This window comes from Lemur catta, chromosome 7, assembly GCF_020740605.2.
Source record: "Lemur catta isolate mLemCat1 chromosome 7, mLemCat1.pri, whole genome shotgun sequence".
NCBI classification, from domain to species: domain Eukaryota; kingdom Metazoa; phylum Chordata; class Mammalia; order Primates; family Lemuridae; genus Lemur; species Lemur catta.
Genome location: NC_059134.1, coordinates 58,818,515 through 58,832,147, shown reverse-complemented (window position 1 = coordinate 58,832,147; position 13,633 = coordinate 58,818,515). Strand labels below are relative to the sequence as shown.

Genomic DNA, 13,633 nt, shown 5'->3' with positions numbered 1-13,633 from the left:
TGCTACTCCAAGTTAGTGACAGGAGATACCTTAAGTGGGATGTTACTTGTGCTTGGGCCATCAACTCCCGCTACTGTTGTGGACATTGAGAACAGGTGTCAAACTGAGACAAACTGCACAGTGTCACACAACAGCAAGAGCTTCATTTATAGGCAGACTTAGGTTCAAATCCCAGCTCTTTTTCTTATTAGCTCCGTGACTTTGGCAAATCACTCCAATTTTCAGAGCCTAGGTTTTGATATTTTTAAAAACAGACACAATCAGTAATTTACTTATTTGATAAATAATTTTTCAGTACCTACTGTATGTCAGCACCATTGTCCCTTTATCCTTCTCCTGTATCTAAATGTGGGCCAGCTAAGGAGGAGAGCAGGGCAGTATTGAACTAGCTTTGTAGAGTCAAGAGAAGAGGTTTCTTCCTCTGGCCCTCCTAAAGGAACTATCACAGTCCAGTGGAAAGAACAGGGGCTCTGAAGGCAGGCAAATGTGGATTTAAAAGTCAACTGTACCATTTATCAGACATGAAATCATAGACAAGTCCCTTCACCAGATCCTCAGGAACACAAGGATATCCTACATGCAGGCTAGAAAATTAAGAGACAGCATGGGGTGGGTATTTCAATAAACGGTAGTCCCCCACCCATTTCATTAAAAGTTCCCAGTTGGGCTGAGGGTAATGACTCACGCCTGTAATCCCAGTACTTGGGCAGCTGAGGTAGGAGGATTGCTTGAGACCAGGAGTTTGCAGCCTGATCAAGACTGAGATCCCATCTCTGCAAAAAGTTAAAAAATTAGCTGGGCGTGGTGGCGCATACCTCTAATTCCAGCTCTAATTCAGGAGGATGAGGCAGGAGGATCCCTTAAGCCCAGGAGTTGAAGGCTACAGTGACCTATGATTGGGCCACTGTACTCCAGTGAGCAAGGCCCTGTCTCAAAAAAAAAAAAAAAAAAAAGTTCCCTGCTGGAAATGGTTGTGTTGGCCATGGATTTTAAGACTACTTAATGAAAATCTTCCAAATCCTCAATCATGTGCCTTATCTCCTGTTTTTCACTCACATGGCTCCAGGTGGTTAGGCCTATTACTGTTTGGCCAAGGACAAGCTAGACAAAAGCAAGCTTATAATCAGCATGGCTTTTTGTGGAAAAACTGAACCAATTATTATTCTCTGAATACAGGTAATTTTTTTGTGTATTATTGTGTGTGTATGTATGTTTACAATCTTTTGTGCATTTTAAAATATTTTTGTCCCACTTTAAAAATTTGTAAATGATTCACCAAATACAAGACCATAAAAATAATTTGTAAATGAAAGTACCACCACATTTTTGCCTTTTATTTCTAACTCATTTCAGTCTATTATTTCTGCTTTGTGCTATGGGTTAACAGTGAATGTTCAAGCAACCTAAATGTCTACCAACAGGGAATTAGCTAAAACACATCTAAATGACCCAACTCAGAATTCCTTAAGTAAATTAAGGTGAGTTATAGAATCATACATAGCATATAATCTCATCTTTGTTGAAAAACGGCCAGCCATGGTGTCTCATGCCTGTAATCCTAGCACTCTGGGAGGCCGAGGCAGGAGGATCACTTGAGCTCAGGAGTTCAAGACCAGACTGAGCAAGAGCAAGACCCCATCTCTACTAAAAATAGAAAAAATTAGCCGGGTGTGGTGGCACACACCTGTAGTCCCAGCTACTCAGGAGGCTGAGGCAGGAGGATTGCTTGAGCCCAGGAGTTTGAGGTTGCTGTGAGCTTAGGCTGACGCCACAGCACTCTAGCCTGAGCAACAGAGTGAGACTCTGTCTCAAAAAAAAAAAAAGAAAAGAAAAAGAAAAACAATGTGTGTCTGTGTATTAAAAAGATCTAGAAAAACAGATACACCAAAGTGTTAATAGTGATTGTCTCTAAGCCAGGGGAATTATGAATGTTCTTTATGCTCTTCTCGTATGTCAATATTTTCTGATCTTTCTAAAATGAGCAGATGGCCAGGTGCAGTGGCTCACACCTCTAGTGCTAGCACTTTGGGAAGCCAAGGCAGGAGGATCCCTTGAGGCCAGGAGTTCAAGATCAGCCTGAGCAAGACTGAGATCCCATCTCTACCAAAAATAGAAAAAATTAGCTGAGTGTCGTGGCTCATGCCGGTAGTCCCAGCTAGTTGGGATGCTGAAGCAGGAGGATCATTTGAGCTCAGGAGTTTGAGGTTGCAGTGAGCTGTGATGATGCTACTGCACTCTAGCCTGAGAGATAGAGCAAGACCCTGTCTCAAAATAAAATAAAATAAAATGAAATAAAATAAAATAAAATAAAGCAGAGCAGATATTGTTTTGGAAATAAGAAAAAACAACAAGAGAAACCATAAAATGATCGTATTATTGGACACTTAGGTAGTTCAATTAATCTCCCATTGCTAGACATTTCATCTGGTCCAAATAACAGCCACTCATTATTCAGGCAGTTGGGACTAGAATTCAATACCCAAGTTTTCTATTTCTTTTCTTTCCTTTTTTTTTTTTTTGAGACAGAGTCTCACTCTGTTGCCTGGACTAGAGTGCCATGGTGTCAGCCTAGCTCACAGAAACCTCAAACTCCTGGGCTCAAGCAATCCTTCTGCCTCAGCCTTCCAAGTAGCTGGGACTACAGGCATGTGCCACCATGCCCGGCTAAGTTTTTCTATATATTTTTAGTTGTCCAGAATAATTTTCTTTCTATTTTTAGTAGAGACAGGGTCTCACTCTTGCTCAGGCTGGTCTTAAACTCCTGAGCTCAAAGGAGCTCCCGCTTTGGCCTCCCAGAGTGCTAGGATTACAGGTGTGAACCACTGCGCCCACCTCAGGTTTTCTAAATATATGTAAAAATGTCCTTAAAACTCCTATAGGGCCCTGCAAATTTAAAGGGCTGTTATTATTAGAGACTTTGTCAACCCACTATTGAGGTCCTAAAGGAAGGCAGGAAATATGTGCAACATGCACACCAGGACTGGGTTTTCAAATAAACTAAAATAAGGAACATGTCTTAGATCAAAGATCCCCCCGAAAATACTACCATTTCAAAACATGTTTTAGCCTGTTTGTTTAGAGCTATCATTAGGTTACCAAGTAACTTGGGCAAAACCCTTATTGTCCTTATCAAATTCTAAATCTCTGTTTCCACATCTGCAAAATAACAGCAGCTACTTTTTTTTTTTTTTTTTGGTAGAGACAGGGTCTCTCTCTGTCACTCAGGCTAGAGTAAAACGGCATCATCATAGAGCTGACTGCAGCCTCAAACTCCTGAGCTCAAGCGATCCTCCAGCCTCCTGAGTAGCTGGGACCACAGGTATATATCACCAGGCCTGGCTAATTTTGAAATTTTTTGTAGAAATGGGGTCTCAGTATGTTGCCCAGGCTGGTCTCAAATTCCTGGCCTCAAGCGATCTTCCTGCCTGGGCTCCCAAAGTGCTAGGATTACAGGCGTGAGCCACAGTGCCCAGCCCAACAGCTACTATTAAATCAACATTTCCCACATTCTGTTTTACAGGTGAGAAAACTGAGGCTCTGAAAGATTAAGTAATTGGCTTATAGTTCTGTAAGTGACAGTTAAGACTGAAACCAGATCTCTCTGATAAAAGAGAATGAGGGTAGGGAAATGTTTAGACTCTATGAGTTATTTTATTTTTTCCTTTTAACACTAAGGAGACATTAATATAATAGAACTGTCTTTGTATAATGCAAATGATACTGTATACTGTGTTGGATTAAATTAGAAGATGCATTGAATTACAATTAACTCATGGCCTCATCTTAACAGCTGAGTAATTAGATCAATCTAATCTTCTGGATTTTATTGCTTGTTTTATTATGGCCTATAATCAGTTGAAATTACAATAAGAAGTCCAAGAGTCTTAAACAAAGGCAACATGCTGTAGAGGAAGGAACATTTGCTCACTCTGAGTAGCTGGAGGATCCCAAGTGAGTTACTTAATTACTCTGCGCCTTGGTTTCCAAATCTATAAAATGGAAATAGCATTTTCTTGCCTCACAATTACAAAGATATATTAAGTTTAGAAATGCTCGATGCTAGGAAAAAGGGGGATTCCCCAAGGGTTATGAGAAATTACCTGAGAAACATTTAAAAGGAAAGCTCTCTTACACACACACTGGCCTCAGTACTCCTGAAAACTCAGTGAAAGTCATAACCATGCAACCTATCACCTAAGGCACAGGAAGCCTGGGATAAGTCCAGATGTTTCCTTTTCCCTCACTCCTCAAATCTAATGTCAAGTCCCAACTTATTCACTCATATTCCACAAAAATTGAATTTTTACTGTATGCCAGACACTGTTCTCTCAAAAATGTCTCAGACATGTCCTCTTCTCTGCATCCCGTACCACCCCAAGTTCAGGTCTCTCAACTGACCTATTATAAGAGTCTCCTAACTGGTCTTCTGACCTCCATTTTCTTTCTCTCTCCAATCCATCCTCCTCACTGCATATGGAGAGATCTTTCAGAAATGCCCAGTCTATCCATCATGCCACTCTCTGGTGGTTTCTCATCACCAAGGATAAAGTTCCAAACTTCTTAGTATGGTCTCAGGACCCTCCAACTCTGGCTCCTATATATTTAGAAATCCTATTTCTTCTCTTGCCAAGCCTGGCCTGGCATTTTACACATCATTCACACCAAACACACAGCTGTTCTAACACACTCCATCTGACTGTTCTACTCCATGCATTGTTCAGGCTGTCCTCAATGCTTGGATAGTCCTTCCCTTGCCCTTCACTTCACTTCTGTCTCCAAAAAGTCTCCCTTGATCTCCTCCCTTCAGGCTACATTGAGGTTCCTTCTGGCTACTCCGATAACTGGTTTTTCTTATAATCTTTATCAAATTACATTTCTACTTTTAGCAAATGCTCATCCCCCATTTGAGTGATCTAGTATCAGTCCAGTGATGACCCCCTAAATTGTGGTTCTCCCTGTGCTTGGGATCTCACCACCCAAACCTGTTCTTTTCAGTCTTCCTCCTTCCCTAATCACCAAGCCTATGATGATGCCTTGGGTCTGGCCAAGACAAACCTACCTGCTAACCACCATTTCCCTTCTGACTCAATTTCCACTGCAGAAAAAAAAGCATGGACTTTAGATTCAGAAATAGGCTCTAATCCCGGTTATGTCATTTCAAACTGTGGTTGCAGGCAAGTTACTTCCACTCACTGGGCTTCAGCTACCTCTCATGTAAAATGGGATAATAATTACTTGGCAGAGTCGAGATGATGATAATGCTAATAATAGAAACAATTAGTATTATTTATTATGTGTCAAGTATTAATATTGACACTAGCTAAGCACTTCACATTAATCCCATCTAATCCTCACAACCCCTTCATGAGGTAGGTTCTACTATTATCTTTATTTTACAGATGAGAAAACCAACTAGAGAAGCTGGTTTATTTGTCCACATCATTGTGGTAGATATCACGGGCTAGCTAACTCAATGCTCATTCATTCCCAACCCTCTTGCCCTTGCCTGCCTCTACTACTGAAGCTGGAAAAGCTAACTACTCACTCTTCCAGCCTCACTAGCTCCTAGGAGTAGCCACATAGAACGGTTCTGACCAATGAGATGTACACAGTCGTCTGCTGGGGATATTTTGGGAAAGTCTTTGCTTTCCTAGGAAAAGGACAGATATTACTGATGTTCCCCATACCCCCCTTTTCCTACCTCGATCACAGACATGATGCCTAGAGCTGTAGTAGCCATCTTAGATCACGAGGGAAAGGAAAGAGTCATGGGGATATTGGTCTTGAAATCATTGGCCTAATAATGCCACCTGCCACTGACCTTCAGACTTTTTTTTTCCCCCAAGTCAGAAAACTTTGAGACATTTTTTTTAATGTGAGAAAAACATACCTCCTGTTTGCCTATTTATTTAAGCTACCGTTAATCAAGTCTTCCAGTAGCATCTTAAGGCATTTATAACTGATGCACAGTGATCAAATGATAGAGCTGAGATTCAAATGTAAACAGTTCTTAACTACTAAGCTACATGAGAAAAATCTGGCACTGGACTTATTAGGGAATGGGGTACTCAAATGATGAAAATGATTATAATGATGTCAATCACTCAGCCTCCCTCCTGAAGGCTCCAAGCTTCTCTGGAAATTCAGGATTGTCAGTAACCCCAATTATAACAGCTGTTCAGGAACAGGTCCCCCCTTTGAACACTGTGCCCTCTTGTCTGAATTTCAATTCAGTTCTCCCAGCTCATGTCCACCCAAAGGAGGGAAAGAGGAGGAAAGGTCTGGGGTCTTGACTGTCTGCCCACCCCTACCTATCTTATGGTCCTGCAAAGATTCCAGGCCTCCTGCCATACAGGCATAACACAACACAGTTCAGTGAACTCAACATAAACTTACATATTGTGACAGCACTTGTGGTGACAGTGGAGGCCAAAGATTCTCCCTGGCAGACAGAGACCTTTGGAGGTAACAGAAGTGTGGTTTTGTAGCTCAAACAAGACCAAGGACTATGGATTTTTCTGCCTCTTCTCCTGCTGTGAGCAGTAATAGCAAAAATCTGATTTAGACACTTAAGTTCAAGTACCTTTCCCACCAGCTGAGCAATTTTCAAGTAATCACACTTTTGACCTTACCCAACATGAGTCCTTTTAAAGCCAATTTTTGGGGCCGATTATTTAGTTTTCCTAAGATGTGCAAGCAAAAAGACAGAATTGTTGGCTATCCTGCTGGAAACTATATCTTCCATGTAAGGTCATGTGTTAGCTATCACACATGTGTCAGCTATGACAGGAGGGGCAGCTGGCCCCTTCCTAAACAGATTGGGAGGTCTGTGAGCAGGCAGTCCTAACCCCTGGCACTGGACTTATTAGAGAATGGGTACTGGTACTCAAATGATGAAAATAATTATAATAATGTCAATCACTCAGCCTACTGGGGTTTAGGTCAGAGGTCTGGGGGTTCTGGCCCCAGTCACTATGAAGAGTTTTTTCTTCGTCTGTGAGCTCTCGGACCACATTCCCTCCTTCACCTTCAAGATGGGGGAAGAGGATGATGTGGAGCATGTGCTGGAATTGACCACACTCTGCCTCACTGAGGGCGCTAAGAATGAATGTAATCTGGTAGAAGTTGTAACCTGGAACCATGATCACCAGGAGATGACAGTCCCTGTGGCCTATCTCAAGTTGTCCTGTCAATCCAAGTTACAATAAGCAATGATGTTTGCAATGAAGAGGAGAGGAAGGAAGAGGAGAGTGAAGAGGAGGAAGCTGAGCTGTGCCCTTTCCTTCCTGCCAAAAAGCAGGGAAGCAGGCCTAGCCCTCCTTGTTCAGCTATATGTACTATGCACCATCTTCCTGAACAAGATTCAAGAATTTTAAATGTTTCTTCTTGGTTGAAAAGGAGAGTTTAGGGTGGGGGTTGAGTGAGAGGGACTTGGGCCAATACTAGGAGAGAAGGGGGCTGTTCTCCATAGGGCCCTGGTGTTCTGATCCTATACCATGCCTAGGGCTTTCCTTTTTCTCTGGGGGTGGGAAGAACTCTGAACTTCTATCCTGATCCTTTCTTCTCACCTGTCTATGAGGATTGGAGGTCAATATCTACACATTTTTAACACTTTTATATTTTTGGATGAAGGCTCAAATAAAGTGGCATGGAGTTTTTTGTAAAAAAAATTTTTTTTAATTAAATAAAATAATGATGACATAGTTCTCAAACTGGGTACAGGAATCCCTGTGCTTACTCAATAATAATATACTGGAAGGTACATGAAAGCACTGAGTAAATATGCTACACTTTCCTGGGGTGTTAATTTTACTAGATGGTAAATAATTTAAAGTATCTCTTTTATAGAAAACAAGCATGACTATATAATGGTTCCATAAGGCAAAACTCTTATAAATTTTGCAGATAAGACATGGACTTCAAATAAATTTCACCCTTGGAATGGCTGCTGTGGGCTATTCATTCCCACATCAATCCAGAGAAGAATTAATTCCCCTCCGATGTCAGGTACACTTTGGTAGAAAAGTTTCCAGAACACTGTGTATGGCCCATAATGGATCCTCAACAAATAGCAACCATTATTGTTAATAATTGATAGCTGTTATTATTAACCCATCCACTGGAGAAACAAACTTACTCTGTGGTATGTGGAGCATAACTGGAGTAGGGGGTATCTGCTCTACCCAGATGTTCTTTTTTTTTTGAGACAGAGTCTCACTTTGTTGCCAGGGCTAGAGTGAGTGCTGTGAGGTCAGCCTAGCTCACAGCAACCTCAAACTCCTGGGCTTAAGTGATCCTACTGCCTCAGCCTCCCCAGTAGCTGGGACTACAGGCATTCGCCACCATGCCTGGCTAATTTTTTCTATATATATTTTTTAGTTGGCCAGATAATTTCTTTCTATTTTTAGTAGAGACGGGGTCTCGCTCAGGGTGGTCTCGAACTCCTGACCTCGAGCGATCCACCCACCTCGGCCTCCCAGAGGGCTAGGATTACAGGCGTGAGCCACCGCGCCGGGCCAAGATATTCTTTTTTTTCCAAGCTGTGGGCCTCTCCAGTTCCTGCTCTGAAGCCCTGTGATTCCACTGAAAAGTAGAACTCCAGGAAGCAGGCCAATTCTGCCTCCAAATGCCAGGGAGTTCTCTTCAAAACACAGAAAAGGAACATTTCAGCACTATTAAAGTTGCTAATCTCAACAAACTCCTGGCCGAGCCTTCAAGCAGTTAACCTTCAGGACAAGAACAGTCAGTCCAATTATCAACTGAGCTCCATGACTAGATTTGCCTCATTTAACATACTGACTGCTACACTAGGAAAAAAAAATATTTCCTTGGGGCCACAGTGTTTTATTATGAAAACAGCATAAAAACTTCGAAAACAAAACAATGTTTTCTAATTTAATGAAAAATTTGTTATTTTTTATTGTTTTCTGTGTGTGAGTTATACGCAACTTGAAAAATACTTCGCACAGTTCCCAAGGTGAAGAGACGTGTGAGTTACATATGCTTCACAAGGCCCTGGGCTCAAAATTAGTGTGAGTTAAATACTACTCTCATGGCAGTTAATGTCTTAAAAGTCTTTTATAGCTGGGCATGGTGGTTCCTGTAATACTAGCTACTCCAGAGGCTGAGGTAGGAGGATCCCTTGAGCCTAAAAGTTGGAAGCCTCAGTGAGCTATAATTGCACCACTGTACTACAGTCCCAGTGGCAGAACAAGACCCCATCTCTCTCCCTCTAAAAAAAAAAACTCTTACAGATTCAATTATCTCCTTAAACGTTTCACAAGCAATTGATAGGACAGGTATTATTCCCATTTTTACAGAGGAGGGAAATGAGGCCATTAGAAGTAAAGTGACTTGTTCAAGTTTTGAAAGGTAGAGCCAGGAGTCAGACTCAGGTCTTCTGACTTGAAGTGTAAACTCCCCCCACTACATTAAGCAACGGGAAGTCATTCCAGTAAGAATCTATGCAGCACAGCTCTTCAAGTCCTTTGTCAATGTCCCACTGAATTTCAGCTGTATTTAGGGACACAAAAATTATATTACCATTGACTAGGAAACCATAAGTAACTAATAGAAAACTAAATTAAATTGCATGAGCTTAATTAGCAGGAAAGGGAAATTCACTCACTGGTGGTAGCTATGGCTATAACTGACCTTTCATAGGATACTTGGGAACAGGCTTTCATGGTTTTCTATTGATCTTGTCCAAGATCATCAGGAGCCTTGGGGAAAGAAGCGTAGGCTGAGAGAAGCTACTGGCAGTGTAGAGAGGGATCTGAGTGACAGCCGGGAGCTTACCTCATCTTACTTGTTCCATTCATTAACACCAGGGATTCCAAAAAGTGGCACAGAAAATTATGTTCAATAAGAGACAAAAGAAATAGATTAAGGGAAGGAGTTAGCCAGTTGATTTACAATGAAAGAGCTCTAACAAAAATTTAAAGATTAATGCCTAGAATGTTAGAACTGGAAAGGAAATTTTTAAATAACTCACATGAGCCCCTCATAGCCTGGATGGGAAAGTGAAGGCAAGAGAAACGGGTAGGACTTGTCCAGTGTCTCCCGCTCATCAGTAGTAGAATGAGACTTGGAACTTAGAACTCCTCCTCATGCTTCAGGACCTAGTTCCAGGTCCTTTCATAGTTCGTGAGAGTGAGATAATTAGGTTTCTCCCTCATGTGTGAGATGTACCTCCCTTAAACCTTGTTACAACGTCGTCACATGACCCGTCTGACATGAAAAAAAAAAAATCTGGTTCCATACTTGCCTTCACAGAAAGCTTTCACGACAACAACCTCTGACAGAGTAGTGACCCTCCCCCCACATACCATGCTTCCACAGCAATGCGAACATATATTTATTAGGGTAGGCATTTGGAATATAGTGGCACATCCCTCTGAGACAGGATTTGTCTCAGTGAACTGTAACAGTCTCGTTACACACCTATGTCTTTCCATTTCTTACAGATCTGTGCTGGTTAAGCAGGGGAGTCTAGGAGAAACCATATACACAAAGGACACATAGTCACTGTGTGTGCATCTTCACAAAACTGATAATCTAACGATTTGAGGAACAGAGTATATAACAAAACTGGAAGGTCAAAGTTCATCCAGTCCAGTTCATTTAGGCCCCCTCCTAAGGCAGTAGAACCCTGTCATCAAACAAAATCTCACCCGGAAGCCCAATCTATAAAATAGGAATGAGCAGATCTCTACTGGAGGGGAAGGGAGCACTTTTTTGGCTTACTCCTTCTCTTTTAATAGCTCCTAAGCATCATGAGGAGCAATCTCCTCATTTTCTGAATGAGGAAATGGAGCCAAAATAAAGGACTTTTTAAATTCTAGGCCTTTCCTTCTTTCAGTATGGGACAGAGAAAAGGCCTTTAGAGCTGGGTAAACCAGAAGGAAATTCTCTATGACCTTGGAAAAGTCATTTGACCTCCCTGCATCAGATTTTTAATCTATAAAACTTAATAATATCTATTTTCCAGGGATGCTATAAGGACTAAGTGAGATAAAATATATAAAGCCTCCAGCTCATGCCTGGTACAACTCGGGTGCTCACAGCCACACAGAATTACTATTAACTTGAATCAGAGCTGGAATCTGGTGTTCCCCAAGGCTCTGTTCAGCAAACCAAAGAATGGCTTTCCAGAGAAAAGATGTAACCACCAGAACCCAAGAGGGTGGCAGCAGATTTGAAATACCTTAATGCAAAACCTTAAATGAAATCTCTCCAGACATAAGCAGGCACCTAAATCTCTTTTTTTTTTTTTTTTTGACACAGAGTCTTGCTCTATCGCCCAGGCTAGAGTGCCATGGCATCATCATTGCTCACTGCAACTTCAAACTCCTGGGCTCAAATGATCCTCCTGTCTCAGCCTCCCAAGTAGCTGGGACTACAGCAGTACGCCACCACAGCCGGCTAATTTTTTCTATTTTTAGTAGAGATGAGGTCTCACTCTTGCTCAGGGCTCATGCTGGTCTCAAATTCCTGAGCTGAAGCAATCCTTCTGCCTTGGCCTCCCAGAGTGCTAGTATTACAGGCATGAGTCACCGTGCCCAGCCTCAGGCACCTAAATCTTAACTCAAAGCTCTCAGCATAGTAATGAGTAAAGATTTTTTCTCTCCACCAGGGCAGAAGACAGGTAACAAAGTGGGCTATAGGACAATTTTCCATCGTTTTATAGAAATATGACAATGACTAAATATACTGCTATGACAAGACTTCAGCTAATTGTGAGAATCTGTCACTGTGAATGGATACGTGGAAAGCACATCTCCTACCATAACGTGGGATGATGGCTATTCTTTATTTGCAAAGCATACTGTGATATAGCAAGAACTTACCCAGTAAAGAAAAAAAATCCTTACCTGATACTTACTTTTATGCAATGGCAAAAAACCTTTTTTTATATGACACCAGAGGTTTTTGTTGTTGTTGTTGTTTTTAAGGATACTTATATTGGGAGTGATGTTATGAACAATGGCAGAATAGGAAGCTCCAGGAATCTATCACTCCACCTGAACAACTACTGAGCAGGAACAAAATGCCTGAAATAACTATTTTGGAACTCTGGAGTCTAGTCAGAATACTTGCAGCATCCAGGGGAGAGCTTGATGAGGAGCCTAGTAAATTTCAGAGAATTTCAGCCTTCTGCCTAGCAGCTACCATCCCCACAGTCCCTGGTGCTGCTTGCTGGAGCTAGGGTGGGCAGTAAGGACCTAGTCCTCCAGTATCAGAGTTTTGCATTTTGATTGCTGGTTTTGGTCACTGAGAGGCCAATACAGAGGCTGACAGCTGTGGTTTCAACCTCTACTGGCTGAAACAGATTCCAAGGCATTTAAAAAGACAGATGAATAGATAAACAAATATTGTCTGATTCCATTTAAGTAACATATCTAGAATAGGCAAACTCACAGAAACCGGAAGCAGATTAGGGGTTATTAGGCGCTAGAAGGAGTGGGAAAGGGGAGTTATTTTTTAATGGATACAGAATTTCTGTTTAGGATGATGAAAAAGTTCTGGAAATAGCGGGTATGGTACACAATATTGTAGATGTATTTAATACCACTGAATTGCATACTTAAAAATGGCTAAAATGGTAAATTTTATGTTATGTATATATTAGCATGATAAGCTTCTTTAAAAAAAAGTATATCCATATTTCACTTAAGGAGACTCTTATAAACTATATGACTTTGGGAAAGTTACTTAACTTAGTTGAACCTATTCCCTCATATGTAAAATAATAGCTCTCCCTTGAAGGATTATCATGAGAATTAAAGAATCTGTTAAATGCCTAGCACTCCAGTGACAGTAATTAATGGTAGTTATTACTATAATAATTAACAGCAACAATAACGTAATTAATACAAACTAGTAATAATAATTTAACTCAACATATACTTGATGAGTAACTAAGTGTCTATTCTGGGGACAGGAAGTACATGATTTCTTCCCTCAAGGAGTTCACAGTCTAGAAAGATAGACAAGTAAACAAACAACTTTTATAGAGAACAGGAAGTCAAGAAGGATTTGTAAGCAGGAGAATACTAACAACCCAACAACACCAATACTTCCTGCTTTAGGAGAAAAGGTGTTCTTTTCTACAAAGGTAGGAAATCATTTTGTGATCCAGGAAAGTAAATCAGTCACAAACAAATAGCAATACCGTTTAACGTACCTGATTCTTGCCCTGACAGGTTTAACCCATCTGCTTTTTGTTTTAGCATCACACCGGTATCAGAGATAGACATACACTCGCTACTTATATTCACTCTGAAACCCAAAGAGGTGTTGGCTGACACCTTGGTGGAACGGAAAGAGAACTGGCTTTGGATTTGGAGGCCAATGAACCTAAACTCTAGTCTTGGCTCTACTGTTTACTAGCAGTATGACCTTGTAACTGTTTTTTAACCTTTATAAGTCTTTCTTCATCTGTAAAATGGATGTTTTAATAGAAATTTCTACATCACAGTACTGTTGTAAGGATTAAATGAGATCAGAAATGGTAATTTTAAGTTGTATTGTACTTCTTATGTATTATTTTATGAGGGTTTATGCACCCTTGTTCTCTCATGCTTTAGAGAAAATTTGTCATAGGGGAGTCAAATTTTGTTTTTAAAAGTCA

The 13,633-nt window shown here is 41.0% G+C and overlaps 1 protein-coding gene and 1 non-coding gene across 3 annotated transcripts in view; one reads left to right on the top strand and one right to left on the bottom strand.

Moving 5' to 3' along the window:
* The window catches only part of FAM168A (family with sequence similarity 168 member A), a 177,446-nt gene that overhangs the window by 43,291 nt on the left and 120,522 nt on the right, over nucleotides 1–13,633 (bottom strand). The window lies entirely within an intron of this gene.
* LOC123643163 lies at nucleotides 10,132–10,236 on the top strand. Its single transcript, XR_006736718.1, has one exon. It is a non-coding gene; the product is annotated as a small nucleolar RNA U13 (small nucleolar RNA).